Here is a 24,195-nt window from a genome sequence, read left to right as displayed (position 1 = left end):
AGGACATTCAATAGCTGGAGCTAGCTCTCGATCTCTACATCTTACTCGCCTTGCTCATCCCCTCCAGCTTTGTTATTAAGACCACCCATGCTGTTGAAACCACTAGGATCAAGATCGCAATGACGTGCAATGTGACCGGGCTTCCCGCATTTGAAGCATATGATAACTTTTTCACTCCGCTTTTGCGATCCTTTCAGTGCCTCCAATATTGCGTCTACCCACTCTGGTCTTATATGCTGGTTTACTCAATAGGGAGGCAGTTTCCTGAGTCAATGCATGTGATACCGTTTCAGCAAATGCCAGCTTTGGGTTTGCGTATGTAGCTCGCTTCATTTCCACGTCCCATATGCCATTTATAAAAATCTGGATTTTTCCCTCTCGGTGTATTCCACGGGGGCGTCCGCATTGGCGAGATGAGCCAATCTTTCAACATCCGAGGCAAACTCCTGCAAAGTCTCATTCGCTCTTTGGTGACGGATTTGCAACTCAATTTGGAATATCTGTTTTCTATGTTCGCTTCCGTATCGCCTCTCTAGAGCGCTCATCAATGTTTCGTAGCTGTTCCGCTCTCCCTCGGGAATAGTATGTAGGATTTCAGCAGCAGATCCTTTCAATGCCACGAATAGTACAGCAACTTTATCTTCAGCACTCCAGTTGTTCACTGCTGCGGTCTTCTCAAACGGAATCTTAAACACCTGGAAAGGAACAGAGTCGTCAAAATATGTAGTTTTTACCTTCGTATTGCTTGCTGAAACAACTGGGCGATTTAGTTGCAACTCCTGTATATGACCTCGCAATGTTTCAATCTCGGCATTGATTTTGTTCTCAAGTTGCAAAATTTTTGTGTCTTGCGCTTCCATCTTTGAAGAAATACATCCTTCTTGCTCTTCCAGTTGTGCAGAGATCTGCGCTGATATTTGTGCCGACATTTCGGATATTCGTGCCTCTTGTGCTTTAATCTTCGATGTTATACGGTTCTCCTGCGATTCCATCTGTGATGACATATGACGTGCCTCCTGCGCTTCCAGTTGGGATGCCAATTGCGACGACATTGATGCCACTGTCGATGTTTGTGCAGATATTGCAGCCAATATCATGTTGAAGTCTGTGCTCGTAACTGTCTGCGATGTTTCGTTTTTCTCTTCAATTTTTGTTGTCTCGTCGACATCAAGATGAAAGACATACTCTTCCACGTTAATTCCTTCTACTTCCATTGCCTCTCGTAGTCGTGCTTGAAGTTCGAGTTTAATGCCGGTTGTATTCAATCCACGGCTCTCCAACTCCTTCTTCAGTTGCTGGATCTTCAATTCACTGAACTTTGCCATGTCCTTGTTGTCCTATGGAATTTATTCAACAATTCCTCTTCTGACACCAATTGTAACGAATTTTGCATGCAATTCCCCTTATTTGCAATCTTCTACTAAGTTCGAATCACTAAACTGTTGAATAAATAACTCCAATATTGAATAATGGAAAATGGCCTTTATTAAAGTACTTCACAATAAATAATACTGCTATTGCTCGCCAGATAGCGTCTTAATCAAAACTGAATTCGAGCGCCTCTATCTGTCGCTGCCTTTTATACTCTTTGATTTCCTCGTTCGCATCTTCTAGGCGCTTCCATTTCCAGAATCTACTAGTTGGCCATCAGCTATCAAATTTCTCAGCTGTAACTACAATTGCACGATTTTATAGCTTCTCTCATTGCATACTTTCGGGAGTATCTCAGATATATGCATGTGGTTGTGCGTTGCTTCTCAGCTGCGTGTACGTACATATGTGTAGACATAATGATTGATTCGTTTATGTAGATACAAGTGACTGTCTGATTTATTGTTGTTGTGACTTTATTTACTTAGCATCAGACTAGGGATGTGAGTATCACTTAGTGTCACTCATATTCGTCACAATATTGTCAAATATTTGAAATAATATATAAAATAAACATAATTTTTGAAGCTAAATTTTTTTGAATATTGCATACTACGTCGTAGCCCGGTGGTCGAATGGGGAATCGATATTGTTATTGTAACCGCAAAAACAGTTCCGCGCAAGGTTTAGGGGAGTTCTGCCGATGTGGGTGCCTAGGCTTTTAACGAATATTGGTCCGATATTCTCTGGCACTACCACTTTTTGAAGCTATCAATACTGAAACTTTCAGATCTGTGCATTTTGGATGCTTTTTCGACAAGCATGCATACAGCGGGAATATTTTAAGCCCCTTAGCCCGCTGGCGGCGGTTGCTTTCTTCGTGAGCAGGTATCTAGCGAAAGACTCTCTCTGCCACCAGTTGAGCATTTCATTTGTTGTTATATTAAAGTTGCCATAAAATGGTGGAGTGCGTACCTCTGTTGCATCCATGTCTTCCGCCAAGAATACAATTACATGGTCAGTTTAATTTCGCACTTTACAATCAAATGACTGAATGCCTGAGCCTAAAACATTTATTGTAAAGTATCACTTCATTCTTTGTTTTCAATGGTCATTAACTAATGTCCTCAAATTATAGTATATACAGGGCCGGATTAACAAGTAGGCAGAATAGGCACTTGACTGGGGCCCCCGATTTTAGGGGATCCCGAAAAATGAAAAAGACTTCTAAAATTTGTTTACAAACATAAAATTCTAGAGAGTGAAAGAAAAATATAATCAGAACTGAAAATATTTTTTTACACAAATAAATAAAACTCAATTGACCGCGTTCAAAAGGCGACGACCGACAAACTAGACAAGGTTCCTAAAAAGGACATTTCCGACTCATTTGATAATTTGTATTAGCGTGCAAAGAAGTGTATCGAAGTGAAAGAAATAGAGCAAGAGCCCGTGACTGCCAGACCTTCGTCATTTTATAAAAGTTGAAATTTCGTCAGTGCATACTTCCAACTGAAGCAGGATCGTTGGTCTATTATAAAACTTGAGTAATGGTGGCTTTAACAGATACCGTGCAAAAATTTTGCAGAAAAATAGACCTTTCTTTCGTCATTTTATAAAGACTGATTTTCATACATGGTCTTCGTCACGATATAAGAAGCCACTAGCCTCATTGCCAGACACTTTCCATAGTGGCTTTGATTAGCCAGACACTTTTAATCCTTCTAAACTTCAAAGAACATCGAAGCAATTTTATACTGAAATTCGAATACAAAATCTTAAAAAAAAAACTTTTGAAATTTTGTTTGCCGTAAAAAACTTTCAGCTTATGAAAAAGTGTTTAGCTTTATGAAAAAGTACAGTTTTGCATTATAAAAAGTGTCTGGCTGGACAAAGCCACTATGGAAGGTGTCTGGCAATGAGGCTGGTTGCTTCTTATATCGTGACGAAGACCATATATGAAAATCAGTCTTTATAAAATAACGAAAGAAATGTCTATTTTTCTGCAAAATTTTTGCACGGTATCTGTTAAAGCCACTATGATTCAAGTTTTATAATAGACCAACGATCCTGCTTCAGTTGGAAGTATGCACTGGCGAAATTTCAACTTTTATAAAATAATGAAGGTCTGGCAATCACGGGCTCTTAGACTAAAAAGTATATTGAATTATAAAAAAAAAAAATGATCTCAAAATGTACACTGGTTATTTATATTTTGAAAAATTGTGTTTACTTTTGGAAATGTGGTGTAAAGCCTTCAACTCTATTTTGGCTGCTATGCGTTCAGTGAGTAAGTCATTGCAAAGTGAAAAAGCAGATTTGAAAACGTGTGCTTTTTTGTACGGATCGTTAGAAGAGAGTTTAGTTTCATTCCGTGAAAAGTTCAATGATTTCGTAGAAAAAAACAAAACAATTATTACCTGGTGTAGTTTATACAGAAATCGTAAAACGTACTCGTCGTAGAAAAAAACAACCTAATGACGGAAATGCTCCAGAAGTAGAATTTTCGCCTTGCGATGATTTTAGGACAAAAGGTTTCCTCGAAATCATCGATAATCTACACAGTGAAAGTATATGGAAGTTTCAGAGAGATTTGCATTTCTCATCAACTTTTCTCTAAGTGATGGAGACCTCCACGAAGATATAAATTACTTAGTTATTTTTTATTCTAGAGACTTGGAAGAATTTTGTATCGAAATGAAACAATTCCAAAGTTACGTAAACTCCAGATACACTGATGCACAAAAAAACTCATAGTCATTTGTATAAGATTCTAATGGAAGATCAATTAGCCGAGGTATTTCCTAACACAGAAATAGCTCTTCAGATTTGTTTAACATTAATGATCACAAGTTGTTCTACCGAACGATCCTTTTCGCAATTAAAAAGAATCAAAGCTGCTGAAAGAGCTACAACGCGACAAGAGCGACTCGAGATGTTAGGTATACTTTGCATTGAGTCAGATTTATTGAACAAAATCGATATTGATGATATAATTGATGAATTTGCCGAAAATAAATGTAGAAAACGACGTGTTTAAAATGTGGATAGTAATTTTATTGATATTATTACATTGTGACAATCAAATTTTTATGAAAGATATAAGCTTGTATTTTTTAACCGAAAAAAAGAAGGGAACGGACGTGAAAAAAGGGCCCCCAAATTGATGGTTGCCTAGGGCCCGTTGAGGGTTAATTCGGCCCTGAGTATCTATTTCTGTCATGGCCATCAAAAGAAGTATACTGCTTGAATTGGGTTTTAAGTGCACACATAATGCACTACCAAGGTTGTGCTATTGAAAAAGTATTTAGAGATGTTACAGTCGATTCTTTGGGCATGCGCTACCAAAGGGTTTAACCAAGTTTATGAATACGATTTCTATCAAATAAACTACTGGTTAGCGTTAACTAAAGATGGACAGTGCAATGTGTAAATTTTGTAGCATAACTTTTGGCCACCTTAAACAAGTAATAGTCTCGAACGGCCGTAGCCGTGATGTAGTGGTAGCCTTCCGGGTGAACTTACCAAAACTGATTGTACTACTAACATCAAAAATACTTTAGAAAATTTTTCTAAAAAGGGTCTCATCGCGTTAGTGGTTTGCAATCCCTTGAGCAAGAACCAACTGCGAAGTTTGGTCTCTATCTACACGCGAAAATAATAATATTCTTTGGGAGCCTTTAGTATACATAGGCTTCGGAAAACAAAACAAAAGCACAAAGAATTGAATTTTTGAAAAGCAAAAAATGAAGCTTTTTGAAGATCGCGGTTTCGAATCGGGCTCAAGGCCTAACAATTATTATTTTATCCTCGATCTTACAAATCAGTAGGCCGATATAACAACAAAAATTGTTAATACATCCCAGAGCACGGGAAAAAAGTGTCCATGAAATATGACACTATGGCATCATTGCCATGAAACAAGTCCAATTTTCACATGCATTCTGCAACAGATGTCGCAGTGCTGTGAATGTGAATTGGCAAGAATCAGAACTGGAGTAGGAATAATGAAGACAAACAAAAAACCGCTGTGATGGCTGAATGGTTATAGCCTAAACGTTGCCGATGAAGGAATTTAGCAGTTCCCGAAATGGATCTACATATACAACGAGCATTTTCTTTCTTCTATTCTAATTTAATAATTTTTTCAATTAAGAAAAAATTAATCATAACAATAATAATAATAAAATAATTATTGTTAGGCCTTGAGCTCGATTCGAACCCGCGATCTTACAAATCAGTAGGCTGATATAACAACAAAAATTAAGCGTTTTTAATCAACATTCAGGAAACAGCAACGACGTTATTACCCACCTACTTTATAGCTTCTTTTATTTACAACTTGAAATTCGTAACTTTTAAGTAGCACACTTAAAAAAAAGTTATAACTACAAAGGAAACTTCAAAACCTCACATAAACAAAATATCACTACAACTGACAGCGACTTCTCACGTTCAACTCGAGTTAAAAACTAATTGCCAACAAATGAAACGTCAAGTCCATGGCGCAACGATACAAGTGGCAGCATGGAACAGCTGATTATAAACTTTTTTTATTTGATTTGATACATCAACTTCCGGTGCCGTACGATTTTGACATTTGTCCATCGAATTTACAAAAACAAAGTACATGGAATTTTTATTTATGTTTGTAGGTATGTCACCATGCGGCCACCTTGTATCATTCCGCTATGGTCAAGCCTCTGCATGTTTTTAAATTCCAGGCGCAGATGACTAGTTCCGTCTGCTGCTTGAAAATAAATGCATTTGCAAAGTAATTGAAGATACGGATTACAAATAAAAAAATTAATAAAGTGAGTAATTTTTGTAAACAAATAAATGTGTATGTATGTATGTATATATTTGGGGATATCGGAAGGTTTATTATGCAAATGTTTGACGTAATTAACCAAATCGATTATACGAGCTTACGTACGCATTTTAGTGAGCACCATTTGTTATTTACAAAAACACGTTCATTACATTACCCACTGACTCGCACTTATATCGATGTAAAAATGTACAAAATCCGGAATTCAGTACGAACATTTCTTTACTTCCTTCATCCCTAAGTATATCACGCAACCTTTTTTTAACTAAACACAAAGGTATGCAAAGAATTGCGACTACAGTTACCTTATTTACACACGCTCATTTGTCTGAGAGAACCAAGTTGCTCTGTTACCGATTGGTAAGCAGCAGAGCGCCGAGGAAAGTTTCTGCAGCATAACCGTAAATGATATGACTGTACGAAATGAAGGATTTCGTAGCCAACGATTCCTTTTAAAACATTATCGTATATTGCAAGCAGCTGCTGCGCGCCAAGTTGAGTACCGAATTGCCCCCCGTAGCTCTGTCGCCTACCACCCCAACATTTCGTCTTGAATAAGTTTTCTTTTCTGAAAAGCGTCAGTGTAAACATATTCAGCCCAATTCTAAACAAAAATTCCGTGCCAGTTTTTTCCTTTCTCCCATTCCTCGTATTCTAAATAAAAAATCCTTGTGAGTTTTTTCATTTCTCCCTTTCCTCTTATTCTGAACAATGTTCGAAAAAGCGGAAAACGGTTATGGGAGAAAAGTAGGTATTATGAAGGTGAATGAGAGGGAGATTTTTCTGCCATTTCTTAGGATTTTTTTTCACTTGCTAAATTAATAGGAAATGCATCAAAATATGTAGTTAAAGTAAATTGGTTCTTTTAAGAAAGAACACTTATTTGTACAAATTTGTGTTAAAATATTGTAATGAATTTTGGGGGATTCCTGACTATTTTGCATTCTGCCGACGCTCGTATCGCTGAACTGTCGAATAAATAACTCCGATATTCAGTATTGCAATATGGGCTTTATTTCGTCTACTTTGGGAGTAGTGCAATTATACTTCAATATCACGTACTTCACAACTAATGCGTGTTTCCATCAAAATGAATACAGCTTCCTCAGCTTTCGCTACTTTTATACTCTCGGCTTTGCTCGTTCACCCATTTCTCCTAAGGTCTAGTCATTTCGGGAAAACTGTTCGAAAACAGTTGTATCTCATGCTTGGTTACCAGCTATATATGTAAAATGGTGGCATCCCTACACAATTATCTACGCTGCATCCGTTAACCACAATCAAGGCACATAAAGAGAGTCAGTGGAGACAGATTGCGACTAACAGCCGAACAGCAGACATCAGCAACAGCCGTATTACTAGAAAGCAATCACTAAAGTACCAGCAGTCATTTTTTATTGTTAATTGTTTTAATACTTTTTATTAACTTTGTATCATTCGTTTGCTTAATTAAAATATCATACTTTACATTTGGGGGCTCAACCGAAGGCGACCCATGAGGGTTCACATGCGGTAAGCTATAGAACCGAACATTAATGTAAATGAGCATACAAACGAGAAGTAAAACAAAGGGACAACAAGAAAACGACACTACCGAATATAAAGAGGAATATCCGCTAGAAGCGCAGCAGGAATCATCTCCAGGTAACGAAACGGCGATGGAGAACTTAGGCGACTTAATACGGCTTTTTTCCGCAAAATTAGAGAAAGAATACGAAACCAAGAACAACATATCAGTGGAAAATTTCGGTAAAGTTATTCCAGAATACAACGGCGCTTCAATTCCAATACGACAATGGCTGGAAAACTTTAACCAAAATGCCGAAGCGTATGAGCTAAGCGATAAACAGAAATATGTCAATGCAAGAAGCAAGTTGACTGGAACAGCGAAATTGTTTTTGGAATCAGTGTCTGTTTCGAACTACGAAAGCTTGCAAAAAGCTCTAATCGAAGAATTTGATAAAAAGCTTAATAGCGCAGAGGTGCACAGACTACTAAGTAGCAGAAAAAAACGCGATAGTGAGAGTTTTCACGAGTACATTTTACAAATGCGAAAGTTGGCTGTGTTAGGTGCAGTAGACGAGCAATCGACCATTCGCTATATTGTAGATGGTTTGGCGTTGAGAGCAGAGTTAGCAATGCAACTATACGCAGTAACAACATTTAAAGAACTACGCGACAAACACGACTTGATGGAATTGGCGATTGGCAAACAACAGGGCGAAACCAGGCAAAAGGTACATAAAGGTAAGCGCGAAGATGAACAAAAACAAAACGAGCGTAAGCAGCACTGCTTCAACTGTGGATCATCGAGTCATAAAAGATCAGATTGCAAGGCAGAGACAAAATGTTTTAAGTGTAATGGCAGCGGTCATATGGCGAAAAATTGTAACCAAGGAACGAAAAAGAACGAGGTGAACGTAATCGACAAAAAGAAACGTACAAAAGTAATCAAAATAAACGACAAAAAGCTAAGCTGTCTTGTTGACACAGGCGCGGATGTGACACTTATTCAAGAAAATGTTTATAAAACAATGTTTGCTGATTTAGCTGTGCAAAAAAGCAGTGTTATTTTGTATGGTTTGGGAAACATCCCCACCTCAGTTTTCGGGACATTTATAGCGAGAGTGGAGGTAGATGGATTACACCACGAGCACAAATTTTTAATCGTTCCTGACAGCAAAATAAATTATGATGTGATAATGGGTTATGATTTTATTGAAAATTTCACGGTTGTGCTGAATGCGAATGGCTATCAATTTTTGAGTCGCGAAGCAGATGTCGATAAAGTAGGTTTCAATGTTTATAACATAAGCAGTATAATCGATGAAATTGAAGTGCCAGCGCAGTACAAGGCAGCTATTCAAACGATGATTAGTAATTATAACCCAGCAAGTGCTCAGCAGGAGTGTCCGACACAATTGAAGATTTTACCGTGCAAAGATCTTAGCTTTAGGCAAAGCCCAACACGATTGGCATCAGTTGAACATGCGGTAATACAAAAGCAGGTTACAGAGTGGGTTGAACAGGGTATAGTCAGAGAGTCGAGCTCAGATGTAGCAAGCAGAGTTGTACTTGCCAAAAAGAAAGATGGATCGTATAGAGTATGCATTGACTATCGCGTATTGAATACCTGTGTTCTAAAAGACCGATACCCCGTTCCGCTAATTGATGAAGTGTTAGAGAGGATGCAAACCTCAAAAGTGTTCGCCGTGATGGACCTTAAAAACGGGTTCTTTCACGTACCGGTGGATGAAGGCAGCAAAAAATATACGGCATTCATCACAAGAGAGGAGTTATATGAATTTAACGGAGCTCCTTTCGGCTTCTGTAACTCGCCAGCGGCATTTGCGCGATACATCAGCCATATATTCAGGCAACTAGTCAACGATGGTATCATGGAACTTTACGTCGACGATATCATTGTCTTCGGTCAGTCAAACGAGAGTTGTCTTCAAAATTTGCAGAAGGTGTTAGACAGGGCGCAATGTTTCGGGTTGGAAATTAAATGGCAGAAATGTAAATTTTTGAAAGAAAAAATCGAATTTCTCGGCCACACAGTACAGAACGGAAAGTTTTGGCCAGGCGAAGCGAAAATAAAGGCTATGAAAAATTGTCCAGTACCAACAGACGTCAGGAGTGTGCAGACCTTCCTGGGACTAACCGGCTACTTTCGCAAATTCGTGAGGAATTACGCCATCATTGCCAGATCCCTTACAAATCTGTTGAAAAAGGAATCTAAGTTCAAAATTGGTGAAGCGGAAATGCTAGCGATCGCAGAGCTGGATACAATTTTAACGCAAGAGCCAGTTTTAAAAATTTACAATCAAAACGCTGAAACACAGCTGCACGTAGACGCTGCTAAACACGGATTTGGTGGAACGCTCTTACAAAAGTTCGAAGGAGAATGGCATCCGACGTATTATTGGAGTAAGAAATCCTCTTCAACCGAAGAAAAAATGCACAGCTACATACTCGAAGTAAAAGCAGCATACATAGCTATTAAGAAGTTCCGGCAGTATTTAATTGGAAACACCTTTACACTCGTGACAGATTGTGCAGCATTTAAACAGACTACGCAAAAGAAAGACTTGTCCAGGGAGGTAGCGCAGTGGATAATGTACATGCAAGACTTTTCTTTCACCGTCGAGCGTAGACCGGGAAGTCGGATGAAACATGTGGATTCGTGAAGCCGTTTTCCTATTATGGTCATCACATCCGAGTTGCAGGCACGAATACACAACGCGCAGCAGAGCGACGAACATATACAAGCAGTTAAAGAAATGCTAAAACAACGTCAGTTTGGCGACTACAAGATGATAGGCTCGCTACTCTACAAACAGCGGCAAGGTCAAAACCTACTCGTTTTGCCGAAATGTATGGAGAAAGAAATCGTTACGAGTGCACACAACTTTGGTCACATGGGAGTAAAAAAAACGATGCATGCTATCGAGCAGGAGTATTTTATCCCTCATTTAGAAAGTAAAGTTAAGCAGCACATAGCTAATTGCATACAGTGTATAACGCATAATAGAAAATTAGGTAAACAAGAAGATTTCCTTCATTGCATAGACAAAGGGCAAGTGCCGCTAAACACTATTCATGTTGACCATCTTGGGCCACTTGATGCGACGGTTAAGGGGTATAAATACATATTTGCCATAGTGGATGGTTTCTCGAAATTTGTTTGGTTGTTTACTACAAAGTCCACTGATGCAAAAGAAGTTGTAAAACACATGCAGACTTGGGTAAATATCTTTGGAAGTCCAGAAATACTGGTAAGCGACAAAGGATCTGCGTTCACGTCCAACATGTTTAAGGACTTCTGTACACACAACAATATTAACCATATTGAAGTTACGACTGGTGTAGCAAGAGGCAACGGCCAGATAGAACGCGTAAACCGGGTAATATTATCAATACTTCGAAGTTGTCAGCAGCGGAGCCCGAAAAGTGGTTTAAGCACACAGGCCAGGTGCCAAAAGCGATCAACGCGCATGTCCACGATTCAACTAAACACACACAATTTGAGGTTTTGTTCGGCATAAAAATGAGGCACGAGCTGAATGCGGAGTTAATCAAGATGTTGGGAGAAGAAAGTATTCAATCTTTAAACGACGAACGTAGCACCATAAGGAAAGAAGCTAGATCCCAGATATCGAAAGCACAAGAAATATACAAAGCACAGTACGATAAAAAACGCAAAGCAAGCTATGCGTATCGAGTCGGAGATCTTGTTGCAATTAAGTACACACAGTTCAGAGCTGGTAAAAAGCTAGCAAACAAATATATTGGGCCATACAAAATCGTGAAGGTTAAACGTAACAGCCGCTATGACGTAGAAAAATCAGCTGACATTCAGGGGCCCAATCGTACATCGACAAGTGCAGACAATGTTAAATTATGGAGGTTCGTTGAGACCGCAGAAGACGGGTGGTCATCCGGGTCAGATGATGATCAGGCTGGCCGAGTGTAAAATGGTGGCATCAATACACAATTATCTACGCTGCATCTGTTAACCACAATCAAGGCACATAAAGAGAGTCAGTGGAGACAGATTGCGACTAACAGCCGAACAGCAGACAGCCGTAATACTAGAAAGCAATCACTAAAGTACCAGCAGTCATTTTTTATTGTTAATTGTTTTAATACTTTTTATTAACTTTGTATCATTCGTTTGCTTAACTAAAATATAATACTTTACATATATGTACATGTATATTTGTAGTTTATGCTTTCCTACTAGCCATATGCGTGTGTATGTGTGAGTAAAAAGTTCTGCTCTTACCCTGCAAAAAATTCGGCTAGTCTAGGGTGAATCCGGCATGAGTCGCAAAGGAGTATGCGACTATAGCTAGCTCTGATCTCTTTATATGGGTTGGAGTGGCCCCTTTTGTTTGAGTATGTCCTATGGAGAGCAATTGTACCTCTTTATGCCTGAACGGGTAGTGTCGGATATTTTGTAATGTTAGACACTTCCTCTTTTTACCCCTTTGGGTACTGTTCGACACGACACCTTTTTACCCCTAAGGGTACTGTCGGATGGATCCTTTTTGTAATGTTCCACACTTCCTCTTTGTACCCCTATGGGAAGTGTCCGGAAGGCCCTCTTTGTATCCATACGAGTAGTGTCGGACATATTATCTTCCTGGCCCTACAGCCACAGTCACACAAGTCTATTTTGCTCGCCTATGGGAACTGTCGGACGGAATTTCTTACGGATTTATAATTTTTTAAACTCACAATATAATACAATATTCTTAATTTGTTTCGTATTGGTGTTGTAGAATAATAAAAACAAAACAAATATTATGATAATAGAACATATGGTTCTAGTATTTTAGGTTCGGTATAGAGCTCCACATTTTTCTTAAATAATGCTATTGAATCACATTTAATCTTTATATTTTATTAACTTCGTTGATGTTTGATTTTTATTATTATTTTTTTTTTTCAATTGGTTACATAAATTTCAAACTGACTGATGCCAAATATACCCAAAAGGGACTATAGTGGATCAATTATACCTCATTGTGGACAAAAGAGTTCAATCGCAGACCGCTCTCTCTATGGATATATCGCACGATATTTTGCAGGGTAGCTGATGACTACATGTGTGTATGTGAGATATCTCTTCACTTCGAGCTGCTGGTTATGTGTGTGCATGTACATAAGTTTTGCTGCTTACTGTATTTCTTGTTGTGATAATTTACTAATAGCATAGTGATGCCAATATTCGTCACAATATGTACATTCTACCACAATATTCTTTATTTTAAGTCAACAAGTATATCATAAGCAACGGAAGAGCTCTTGGTATATTTGATACAGCCATCCAGAAATTGCGCAAGGATTTTTTAAGAAAGATTCATTAGATTTTAGCATATGACTGACGAAAGACGAATTTAACTCGACTTGGCCGCCAGAAAATTACTTTTCTGAATGGGAGCAGGCAACTCCAACGGATTTGTGTTATCCCGCCAGTTTCACGGTTGATATCCATATTCAAGCTCATTGAGATTAAATTTTTAGAATTTAAACCGCTGATCCTATTATGCTACAAATGGCAAGTAAAGCAATCATGAGTATAATACCTCCATATTATTATATTGATGGATTGAAGACGGCGCGCGTCAAATCTGCTGGTATAGGTGCGAAAACGCAGTCGTTTATACGCACGTTTCCTAAACATCTTTTCTATGTAAAATCCTGGAGAGATTAATATAAATAATGGCTATTTAAAGCCGAACATGGACTATAATCTGTTCTCTTCACAGCAAGTCAGTAAATACTGGGAAGTCAAAAATAAGGAGAAAACCTAGGAATACCGAAAATATATTAGGTTCCTATCGGACATAGCCAGATCTTTCAGCTATCGAAACGCAAGATCAAAGATGGTTATAATTCCATTGAAGTTACGCTTAAGGAGAATATATACATACATACATACGAATACCCTTCTATCAGTCACAGTCACGAATCAAAGTCCCCGCAAATAACATTGTCAAAAGTTGCGGTATTTCCCAATTCTTATTATAACTACTAGTTATCAATTTGCCTGCATCTTATTTAACATTCAATTGAATTCAATTGACACATTGATGGCGGCGTCACAATGTACTTTTTCATAAAGGTGCGTTCAACACAATCTTAAGCACGACAGTAACATGCCTGTCGTAAGAGGCGACTAAAATACCAAATTCAAGGGGTTGTGTAGCGCAACCCTTTCAGCTTGTCAGCGCAATATATAGCTTCTCCAAACCCAATTGTCAACCTCACCTATACGTGCCGAATCCTGTTTCATTAACAGCCGAGGCTCTGGCGACCCCGAACTCCTCATGGATGTAGGGGGTGGGAGGGCGGAATGGCCTAGAAAGTCGCAAGTGGTCATACCAAATCGTTCCCGAGATCGTCCGGCTTGGTACCGGAACGTACCGGATCTGCATCCGGCAAAAGACCATCAACTCGATAACACTCCCTCCTCTCCTTTGGGGAGTGTCTTTATCGCTACAACAACAACACATTAATATCGTCAATCACGCAATATTGATTTATCAGCTGAAACTTATTTCTAATACTTGGTAACATATTTTGTCTCCTATTCTTTTGTTAAAATGCAATTTTAGTTGCGAAAAACGGTGTGAGTGGTAAAATAATTTCACTTGCAAAGTGTGAAACCACTCATAGCCAAAGCAAATGTAAATAAAGTTGAAGATTGCCGAATTTTGTATGTCAGATGGTATAGTGTATAGTATGTCAGATGCCGTTCTTCATAAAAATGGGTGCATCATGAACGCATCTATCTTGAACTTTATACAAAGTGCTATAAAGCTTACGTCTGTAAAATTAAGAAGAAAATTATTAGCAACCCGCGGTCGTTTTGAGGTTTCGAAAATTCTAAACGTGGGGTAAGGGGTTTCCTTCCGCTATGAAGTTTAATGGTAACATTTCTAGCGACAGTCAAGAGATGGCGAATTTTTTCGCTCAATTTTTCAAATCTAATTATTCCAGCGAGATTGCTTTGCCACCTGGGAAATATCCTTTTGAACTGCATTCAATTCAATCCCTGCTCCACACTTACTACCTAAAGATGTTTTATTGTACCTATAGACCCTATTGAATGAACTCTACCACCTAGCATGTGTTAAAATCCGTCCAGCTGATCTTGATTATCAACTCAAGAGCGGTCAAGATTTTATTTGTTGTGGCTGTGTTAATGCCCGTCGAAATTCTCTCCGCTCACCACCACTCACCATCAATTTGGATTAGTGGTGGGATTATTTTCGAATTATATTCGAATAAACGTTATTCGAATAAACGAATAAATTTATTCGTTTCAAATAATCCTTATAATATTTATTCGGATTTTTTATTCGTTTATTCGGATACTTCGAATAGTAAAATAAAGGACATTGCGTTTATGTTACGCTCATCGCTTGTGCAGATGAGCATGCACATATATTTATGTGTGTATAGATGCATATATGCATATATTTTTTTGTTTGTTCAGGCATGCTTAACCAACGAAACGATATCATTTCGTTACGATAATCAACGTTAATAAACGAAACGAACTCATTTCGTTTCGTTTATTAACGTTAAGATCGTCAAATTAACGAAATGATTTCGTTTCGTTTTCTGCCATATCAAAACGAAATCAAATCGTTTATGTTGATTATTAATTTCAAACTATGCTGGCAAAGCTGATTGATGGCGGAGTCATTAAAGGTGAAAGCATTAGCCAAGCTGATTGCAACTTTTCTCTTGAATTTTGACAGTACGAACATTTCTCAGAGTATTTTTGACATTACCACCAACGAATTACACAAACAAATTACATAGAGTTTGTGTGTGTATGTGCGCTCGTTGTTGCCACCTTACGGCTTCACCATGGCTGTAGCATTGCCAGCACAATTCAAACATAAAGTATCACGTTTTTGTTAACGTTTTTAACGTTAACGAAAGCTTTTCGTTTCGGTTAAAAACGAGATACAATTTATTTTGATAATTTCTTTATCGATAATATTTCGAAGTGTTTCAACGGAAACGGTGGAAATTTTTTGATAAACGATTAGCTTAACGTTAAGGTGCATCCCTGGTTAATATTCATTTATTTAGTTACATATATTTACCTAACCAAAGTTGTGCTTAAGGCTTAAGCCAGAAATAGTTATCGGGGTAGTTTACAACTGTACTGATCATTGAACTGTGTTTATTAGTAAACAGGTGTGGAAATGTTCATACATAATGGTACATGTTAAATATGTACCTAATTTTAATAAGATTAATATGGTAGGGATTTTTGTTTCCCATATACATACATGTATACATATATATCCCATGTGTTTTAGCACAGCATTACAATAATTGCAGGAGACTTCACCAGTGTTTTCCACGATTGTAAAATGTTGCCAAACTTTTCTTCTGGGCATTGTGATTTTTTAAATGTCTTGATTTATGCTTGGATCAACAGAACGTTCTTGCTTGAGGTGTGAAACTCTTTTACTTTAAGCATCTTTTTTTTAAGCGATCTGCTGTAACGATCGTAGTTAGGTCAGTCAGTAGCAGTTAAAGTTTTCTATTCTATTCGATGAAATGCGTACATACTTATGTACATATAAACAATGCGATGCAGGATATAAAAGGACAATGCTGGTTAATATTCATTGTTAACGAAATTTCCAAGCGCGACATTTAAAGAAAGACAAAGAACATATACATAATCGATTAAAAACCCACAACTAAAAACGGAAGGAAAAGTTTGCCTGAATATTTCCATCTATGTATATGCAAATTTATTTTAGAATTACCTACACGTACGTATTTATGGTTGTAGGACTGTGATCAGTCAGTAGCAGGTAGAATACACGAGTATGCCCACATAAAAGTATTGCAAAAACCAAAAGATTTAATAGAAAAGAATTTCATTCGCAAGCAAAAATACTCAGCTTGTCCAAGCATCAACAAAATGAAATAAAAACAAGTAAGGAGGTTTAAGTTCGGGTGTAACCGAACATTACATACTAAGTTGAGAGCTATGGTGACAACATAAGGAAAAATAACCATGTAGGAAAATGAACCTAGGGTAACCCAGTAATGTGGTTGTATGACATGTGTATCAAATGGAAGGTATTAAAGAGTATTTTAAGAGAAAAATTTAAAAAAATGTAATAGTACCTCTAAATCGCGACCCCCCTCAGAAACGCCCCCCTCTCGGCGAGCCTGGTGATGTGCTATACTTGATATCATTCGCTATAATATTTTTTATTGATAAGCAGGTTGTTTAATTGAATACCAAGCAATTGCACGGAAGTATATCCGCATCACCTGAAAATGTGAGTGCCGTATACGTACATTTTAATATTACGTATAAACAAATAAAAAAAAATGCAATAAAATAATATTGCGACTATAAACTGAGATATAACCTATCCTATATTTCAAGTTAGATCAAACTACGCACGGGGTGCAAAACAAATTCAAAATCGGTTCAGTAGTTTAGGAGTCCATTGGCCTCAAGCCTGTGACACGTGTGTTTTATATATTAAGATAAAAAAGTTCATTGTGGCGAGGCCATGAAAGGCAAACCATTAACCATTTGCGATGTGTTGATACTGCAGATACCGTTATGTCAAAAGTAAAGATTTGTGTTCAATGCTTTGCTAGCTACTCATAAGTAGGTTCCTTTTCAAATTGGCACATTACCATAAACCAATTCTAAGACTTTCGACTGGTAAATGATGAATTTGAATGGGAAAAAGAAGTACTAACAGAAAAATACTGGTTTATAAAGTCTGACACATAAAAGTAACTAAGCACGTTTTTTATATCACCTACAAAATGCAATTCGATCTCTTTGACAGTTGCATAAATAAAGGAAACTTATATTTGTAGGAGCATTTAACTTGCGCTCGTGTTCGCTGCATTTGTATAATTTCGTTTATTGCAATACCCAGAATAAGTAAATATAACCGTCTTTTGCACTTTCGATCAATGACTTTTTAATAAAGATTTTACTTGATTAATTGTTTATATAAACAACTGACGCATGTAGTCGATCCGTAAGAGGTTGTGTCTATCGAAAAGTGTATCATGAAACGTATACAGTTACATATACCTACCGGTTGCATGAAAGTAAAGAAATTCGGTGAATTTATTTTTAAATATCTTATTTGGAATGCGGAACTTGGAAATATGTGTACGTATACACATATGTATATGTAGATGAGGATGGTCCTTATAAATTAAATAATGAACTTTTCAATTCTCACCCCTTCTGATGATAATATCTATGTATGCCAAAAATATCATATATGTACATATATATTATATATATGTAAGTATATATCAAGTTTTGGTTCCGATTGTAAAAGAGTGTAGCACAGAGGTCAAAGAGGCGTTGTTCAAGGCATGATGTAATTACAAAGGTGATGTCAACAACACAACCTCACTTTTTCGGTAGCTCTATTTTCCAATATTTACTTGTATTACAAAGTATTAAATTTTGATTGCTTCATTTTTCATACAAATTTCCCCAAAAAATAGTTTGTTTTTTTTTTGCAAAATCCTGTCTATATTGTTATAGGCAACACAAAGTTACGTTAATATTTTTGGCTAAACAGTTCTAGTAGCGGCATACATATGTATGTATATACATAGTTATTATATTTCTAAACGTATAGTATAATTTACTCCGATCGTAGTAGAACTCAAAGGCAGTTATGTATGATACACAACCCTCTAAGATATGCATGCCAAACTTGTCAGAATAAGGGAAAACGTCAACGGGATGAGAACATTTCATCATGGTTAAAGGTACATACGTATATATAGTGTGGATTTTTCAAAATATTTTACTTAAAGTTTTACAGATCCATATTTTAAAATGAGGGCGTACAAGATAAAGTTGAATCCCAATACTATACTTCGGGGCATATGAGAAGGCACCAATAGAGGCCTTGGGGATTGTGTTGGGGCTAGTGTTAAAGCTGTCCGGCTTATCACCTTATAGGTTGCTAGAGTCATCTCTTTATTCTTACAAAGTATTATCTATCGAGGATGTTCACTTGAACTTTAATTTATTTTTTCTGGCGATAGAGTGCGCCGGTAGCTTTTGAAATAATGGGCTGAGTTCAGAAAGGTATTTGCTTGGTTGATATTTTACCGGATCTTGCATTGGTTAGGGGTTTCATGACGCCAAAGTTGTAGGTTACGACATGTTAATAGGAAACCACCTTGAAGCACTGTTTTCAAGCTAAATTAAAGCATCCGATGCCTTCCAACCGTCACGTCGGATATTTTTAAAGTTTTAGCGGTACTCTGGCAGGGTCGCAGTTGATTGAGGTCATACACTAGTACTATCTGAGCGTTGACTGTGCCCAGCTTTTTAAAACGCCGAGGAAAGATTTCGGTGAATACAGTTCTTCTTGATTTGCCGGGTTTTCCTGGTCCCAGTTGTCAAATCAGTTTCCCATAATAAATTTGAACTTTTGGTACAATAAACCGCTTCCTTAAGACCCAGTTGTTTCAACAAAATCGTGGCTGTCTGTCTCGGAAGTTCCCGACGATAAGTGCCCTTTACTCGCAATATACATACCGTTAGCTTAATGTGAAAAAACATATTTAAATTTTTCATTTTTACGTGCTGTGGGCAATGATGTGTAAATGTGCTAAGTCAACCTGTCAATAATATCAATCTGATTACTAGTCATTTCTTTGTGCGCGCATTTTATTTATTTATTAAATTCATTCAGTCTAAAAGTACATGCTTTGTTGTTGTTGTTGTATTAACGATAAAGACACTCCCCGAAGGCTTTGGGGAGTATTACTGATGTTGATGGCCCATTGCCGGATATAGATCCGGTACGTTCCGGTAACAAAGCACTATTAAGGTACTACTAGCTCGACCATCTCGGGAACGATTTATATGACCACATTAAACCTTCTAGGCCATCGCGCCCTATCCACCCCCTAGTTCCATGAGGAACTTGGGGTCGCCAGAGCCTCGGCTGTGAATGAAACAGGATTCGCCACGGTTAGGTGAGTTGACGATTGGGTTGGAGAAGCTATATATTGTGCTGGCAACCCCTTGAAATTGGATTTACCCAATTGAGACATGCCTTTAGTGTATGATAAATGCTTTGCGCTGAGTATAATCTACTTCAATTCTTACATGTCGATAACTACATGCTTTCTTACAGACTAGTTAAAAATAGAAAACAATTCAAGCTTAAACTTATATACCTAAGCTGTTATTATATGTTGTGTTAATAATACTACTGAATTGATTTGCTAGATGTATAGTCCTAGTTATAGGTTCATTCATAGCATAATTCGTTTTATGAGTTATTTCGATAAATAATCTATCATGCCGAAGATCACGCAGTGGAATATATGGAATGAACAAAGTAGACAAATCAGAGCAATTTATGCTCAAGTTTATTACATTATAGGCAAGCATGAGTGAGATAAAAGTTCTTCTATCATGCAAAGCCTGAAGACAAAGCAATTTGTGACTGATATGATGGGAGGCCGTCTGGCCAGTGAAGCATACGTAAAGCAATTTTGTAAAAAATTTTGGAACTTTCTCAATTTTATAGGAGTTAGATTCATAGAAAGGATTCCATATTATTGAGCAATATTCAATACCACTTCTGACCAAGGATATATAAAGTGCCTTCAACGTCATAGTGTCCTTAAAGTCACTGGAGTTACGTTTACTGAACCCAACCATTGCAACAAAATTTGAAACAAAGAAATCAATGTAACTAGAAAAAGAGAGTTTGGAGTCAAGAACTACAACCAAGTCTTTACTTTCTTGACAACGATTAAGAAATTTAGCATTTAGTTTGTAGATAAAGTATGTGGCAGTTGTCTTTATGGAATAAGACACAACACAACATTTGTTTGAATTTAAAAATAAGTTATTGTCTGCGCATCATCCGGCAAAAGAGTCCAGATCAGAACCGTTAGAAATAAAATAAATAAATAAATGTAAGGCCCGATAACCTCCGAAGAGATTTTAGGCCGAGCTTCTCTTCGAATTTACGTCGTGCTCCTTTTTTTTTAATTTTTCCTACAAATTGGCGGGACGGGACCTACTTGTTTTATGCCGACTCCGAACGGCGTCTGCGAGGCAGGTGAGTTTTCACTGAGAGATTTTCATGGCAAAAATACACTCGCAGTGCTTGCCAAACACTGCCGAGGGGCGACCCCGCTTAGAAAAATGTTTTTCTAATTGAAAAACATTATTTTCTAAAATTTTGATGTTGCTTTGCCCGGGGTGTAAACCCAGGGCATTCGGTGTGGTAGGCGGAGCAGGCTACCATCACACCACGCTGGTCGCCAATAGTTAGAAATAGTTTGACAAATAAATAGTATTTTTTGTGAAATATATAGTTTTATTGTTTTATTTCAATCATTATAAGCGAGAAGTGATGGGAAAACATATTGAGTAAAAAGTTCTAAGTCAGCAGAAAATTTTTTTTTGAGTGAGGAAATTGTGCTAAGTCATAAAATAGCTGCTGGGTTAGCATACATGATTTTTATTTATCTTTTTCAAAGCTTCTACACTCAAAAGTATTGCAACTAAGGTATCCTCATTCACAGTTTTGAAAAAAGAAGGTTATTTCAAAAATTATTCAGTTTTTTTCGTCTCCTGTAAAATTTGTAAAAAGTGACTTAGCACATTTTCACATTAAGCTAACGATATGTACATATATACCCTATCGAAATAAACAACGGATAATTTTTATGTATATAAAACTGGTTTTTTCCGGCAAGATTCTCGAATTTCCAAACGCTCACGAAATGGCAGTACGAAACGTCTCTATCTGTTTAACTGTCAGGTAGTAAATATGGCGACCGAAAATTGACAATGGAAATACATGCCTTGTTTTTAATACCATGATACAAATTATTATATCCTTTGTTAAGGTTACTAAAAAAATAATTTTTTTGGGTCTCAAGACCTTTATTATTATTTATTCACTAATTTAATTATTGGTCGTAAGACCTTACTTTGTTACTCACTAATTAAAACTAAACGTTTACAACTAACTGCTTACAACTGACTGACTTAAAAATGGTAAATTAGTTCTAAATATAACTTAATTCTACCTGTGCCAGCATTATTTCGTTCGGCGCATGGCGGATGTTGTTCCCAATTCAATTCCGGATGTCGTTCACAATATTTGTGTTTTTGCTGATCAGGCGTCTGGGCCTTTTCCTGTTTGCTTCAAAATTATTATTAAGTATTTTGAGCCATCAACTTGCGTATTGCTGACTAAGCTCTTTACATTAGCGTCAGCTCGAATGTTGACTTAGTTGGTGCTAACTCCTCCACCCCAAAAACGAACGTCCTCGTTTGTTAAGGTAGGTATTTCGGATGCTACAGGTTCCTTGTTATCGTTTACCTGGATGCTTACTTTGTAGCTTGATAGCTCTTCTGGTTCCTTTGTAAAATATCTTCTTATTACTGGTGCGAATATGAGTCCTCCTAGGCAGATTATTATCATGATTGTTAGAGAAAAATTTGTGATTATGGCTGCTTTGTGTTTTGTGCGCAATGAATTTATACGATTTGTGTTATTTATATGGAGTTCCTTCATCATTTCCAAACTTAGGATTTCTTCTTCTTGCTTTGATGGGACATTTGACTGGAGAATTGCAGGTAGTGGTTTGCTGGTTAGTAGTTCGTTAAAAGAATATATCTGTTTATTGATACGAACTGTGGAATTATGGTACTGTATTGCGTATGACCCTGTCAGGTTTACTTTTTGGTTGTCGATATCTATAGTGCCGTTGTATTGATTTAATAGTATGATGCCAGGAGTGATGCTTTCTACGGTTGGGATGTGCTGGTTGTTAACAAAAACGCATTCAGCTGGCTTCCTTCTCAGTAGAGGTGGGACACAGGTAGTGTTGCTAATGTCTACTATAGCCTTACGGTTACATATTCTTACATTATTATTTTCTTTACATTTAGATTCAATTCCATATACTACGTTATTATTACATGTTACAATGTCCTCGTAAGGGACTCTATTAATGAATTTTCCTATCTTTATAGGTTTTATCAAAATTGACTCACAAATGTCTTCATTTGTTATTGGTAATCCTATTATGTAAAATAACATTTTATCGTTTGTTGCAATTTTTACGCTTCCGATTTCTAGTGATTCTTCTATACTACTTAGGGTAAAATTGTTTTTTTCATATATTGATTTAATTAACATAATTTCTTCATTTGAAAATATATAGGAGTTGACTATGCCGGCCTTAGCCCAATGTATCGCATAGTCTATATTAATTATTTCTTCTTTGATAATTTTTAACTTATATTTCATTTCAATAGCAAAATTATGTTGAGTGTGTTCATCCGTTTGTATGGATTTCGCGATTTTATTAGAAATTGCTGTAATTTCATTTATTTTATCAAAAATTACTTTATTAATTACCACTTGCTGGTTATTATTTTCAACTATATTATTTATTTCATTTTCTAAGATGACTTGGTCGTCGTGGTCGGGATTTCCTGCGATCCACTTCCAGATGGTTCCTAGTTCATTAATTGCTCTTTTAAATTTCCTTGGTTTAAGCTAATTCAAATAATCTTGTATTGATCTTAATTCATTATTGAGAATGGGCAAGAGGGGGTTTCCTTCATTGATTTGTGTCCTAATGGTATGGCTAAGTTCATTTAGTGTCTTTTGGCATACGTCCAGATCTATTTTATGTATAATTTTGTAAGTTCCTGTTTGAATTTTGGTTTGTCCCGTATTAAATGTTGCAAGTTGAGAGTTGGAGTAATCTATTATTTTAAAGTCCGCGTACACTAGGTGCACGAGAAGTCTGTAAGAGAGAATTTTGAAAGGGGAGTTTCTTATTTTACTAAAATCATATTAAGTCTTAATGTTACTCTTATGTACTATTCTTCCTTTTTCAGTAATTACTACACTAGATTTATCTTCTTTCACAATTTCCTTCCTGTATCTAGCAGTGAGTTTTGATCCTATTCTTTTATTAATCCTAACATAAATTATGTCACCAGGGGTGTATGTCTTAATGGGTTTCCGTGTTTTATTATGGATTTCTAAATCCTTTTCTTGTCTTTTCCGAAGGGTTTCTATGTTTTCTCGCCTTGAATTCTCGTATTGTTCTGGGTCTATCGAGACTCGTCTACCGAAAAATGTTTCTATAGGTCGTTTTCCTGTTGCAGAGTGTATGGAGTAATTATATTCATATGTGCATCTATCTAATAGTTCTTGAAATGAACGATGGGTGCGTTCTGTTTGGAGGCAGCGCATAATTTCCGATAAGGTGGAATGAAACCTTTCCACTTGACCATTAACTGTGCTTGCGTATGAGGGTGTTTTAAAGATTTTAATTCCAAGTTGATCTTCTACCATGAATTGTATGGATAGTGAGTTTAGGGACTTTTCATTGTCGATAACTATTGTCTTAGGTACACCAAATGCGAAGAGTATTTGTCG

At 37.0% G+C, this 24,195-nt stretch overlaps 1 protein-coding gene across 7 annotated transcripts in view; it reads right to left on the bottom strand.

Annotated features, from left to right (window-relative positions):
* LOC137236860 (organic cation transporter protein) overlaps positions 1–24,195 on the bottom strand; it is a 108,024-nt gene that overhangs the window by 36,281 nt on the left and 47,548 nt on the right. Inside the window, exon 1 of one of the 7 annotated variants that reach the window (XM_067759931.1) lies at positions 5,686–5,817. The exons of the other annotated variants lie outside the window; for them this stretch is intronic. The gene's annotated coding sequence lies outside the window, so the exon portion shown is untranslated. Of the gene's footprint in view, positions 1–5,685; positions 5,818–24,195 lie in introns of those variants that run through there. 7 annotated transcript variants of the gene reach the window in all.

The sequence above is a fragment of the Eurosta solidaginis genome, chromosome 1 (assembly GCF_040869045.1).
Source record: "Eurosta solidaginis isolate ZX-2024a chromosome 1, ASM4086904v1, whole genome shotgun sequence".
Classification (NCBI taxonomy): Eukaryota; Metazoa; Arthropoda; class Insecta; order Diptera; family Tephritidae; genus Eurosta; species Eurosta solidaginis.
This window is presented reverse-complemented; position numbering and strand designations above follow the sequence as displayed.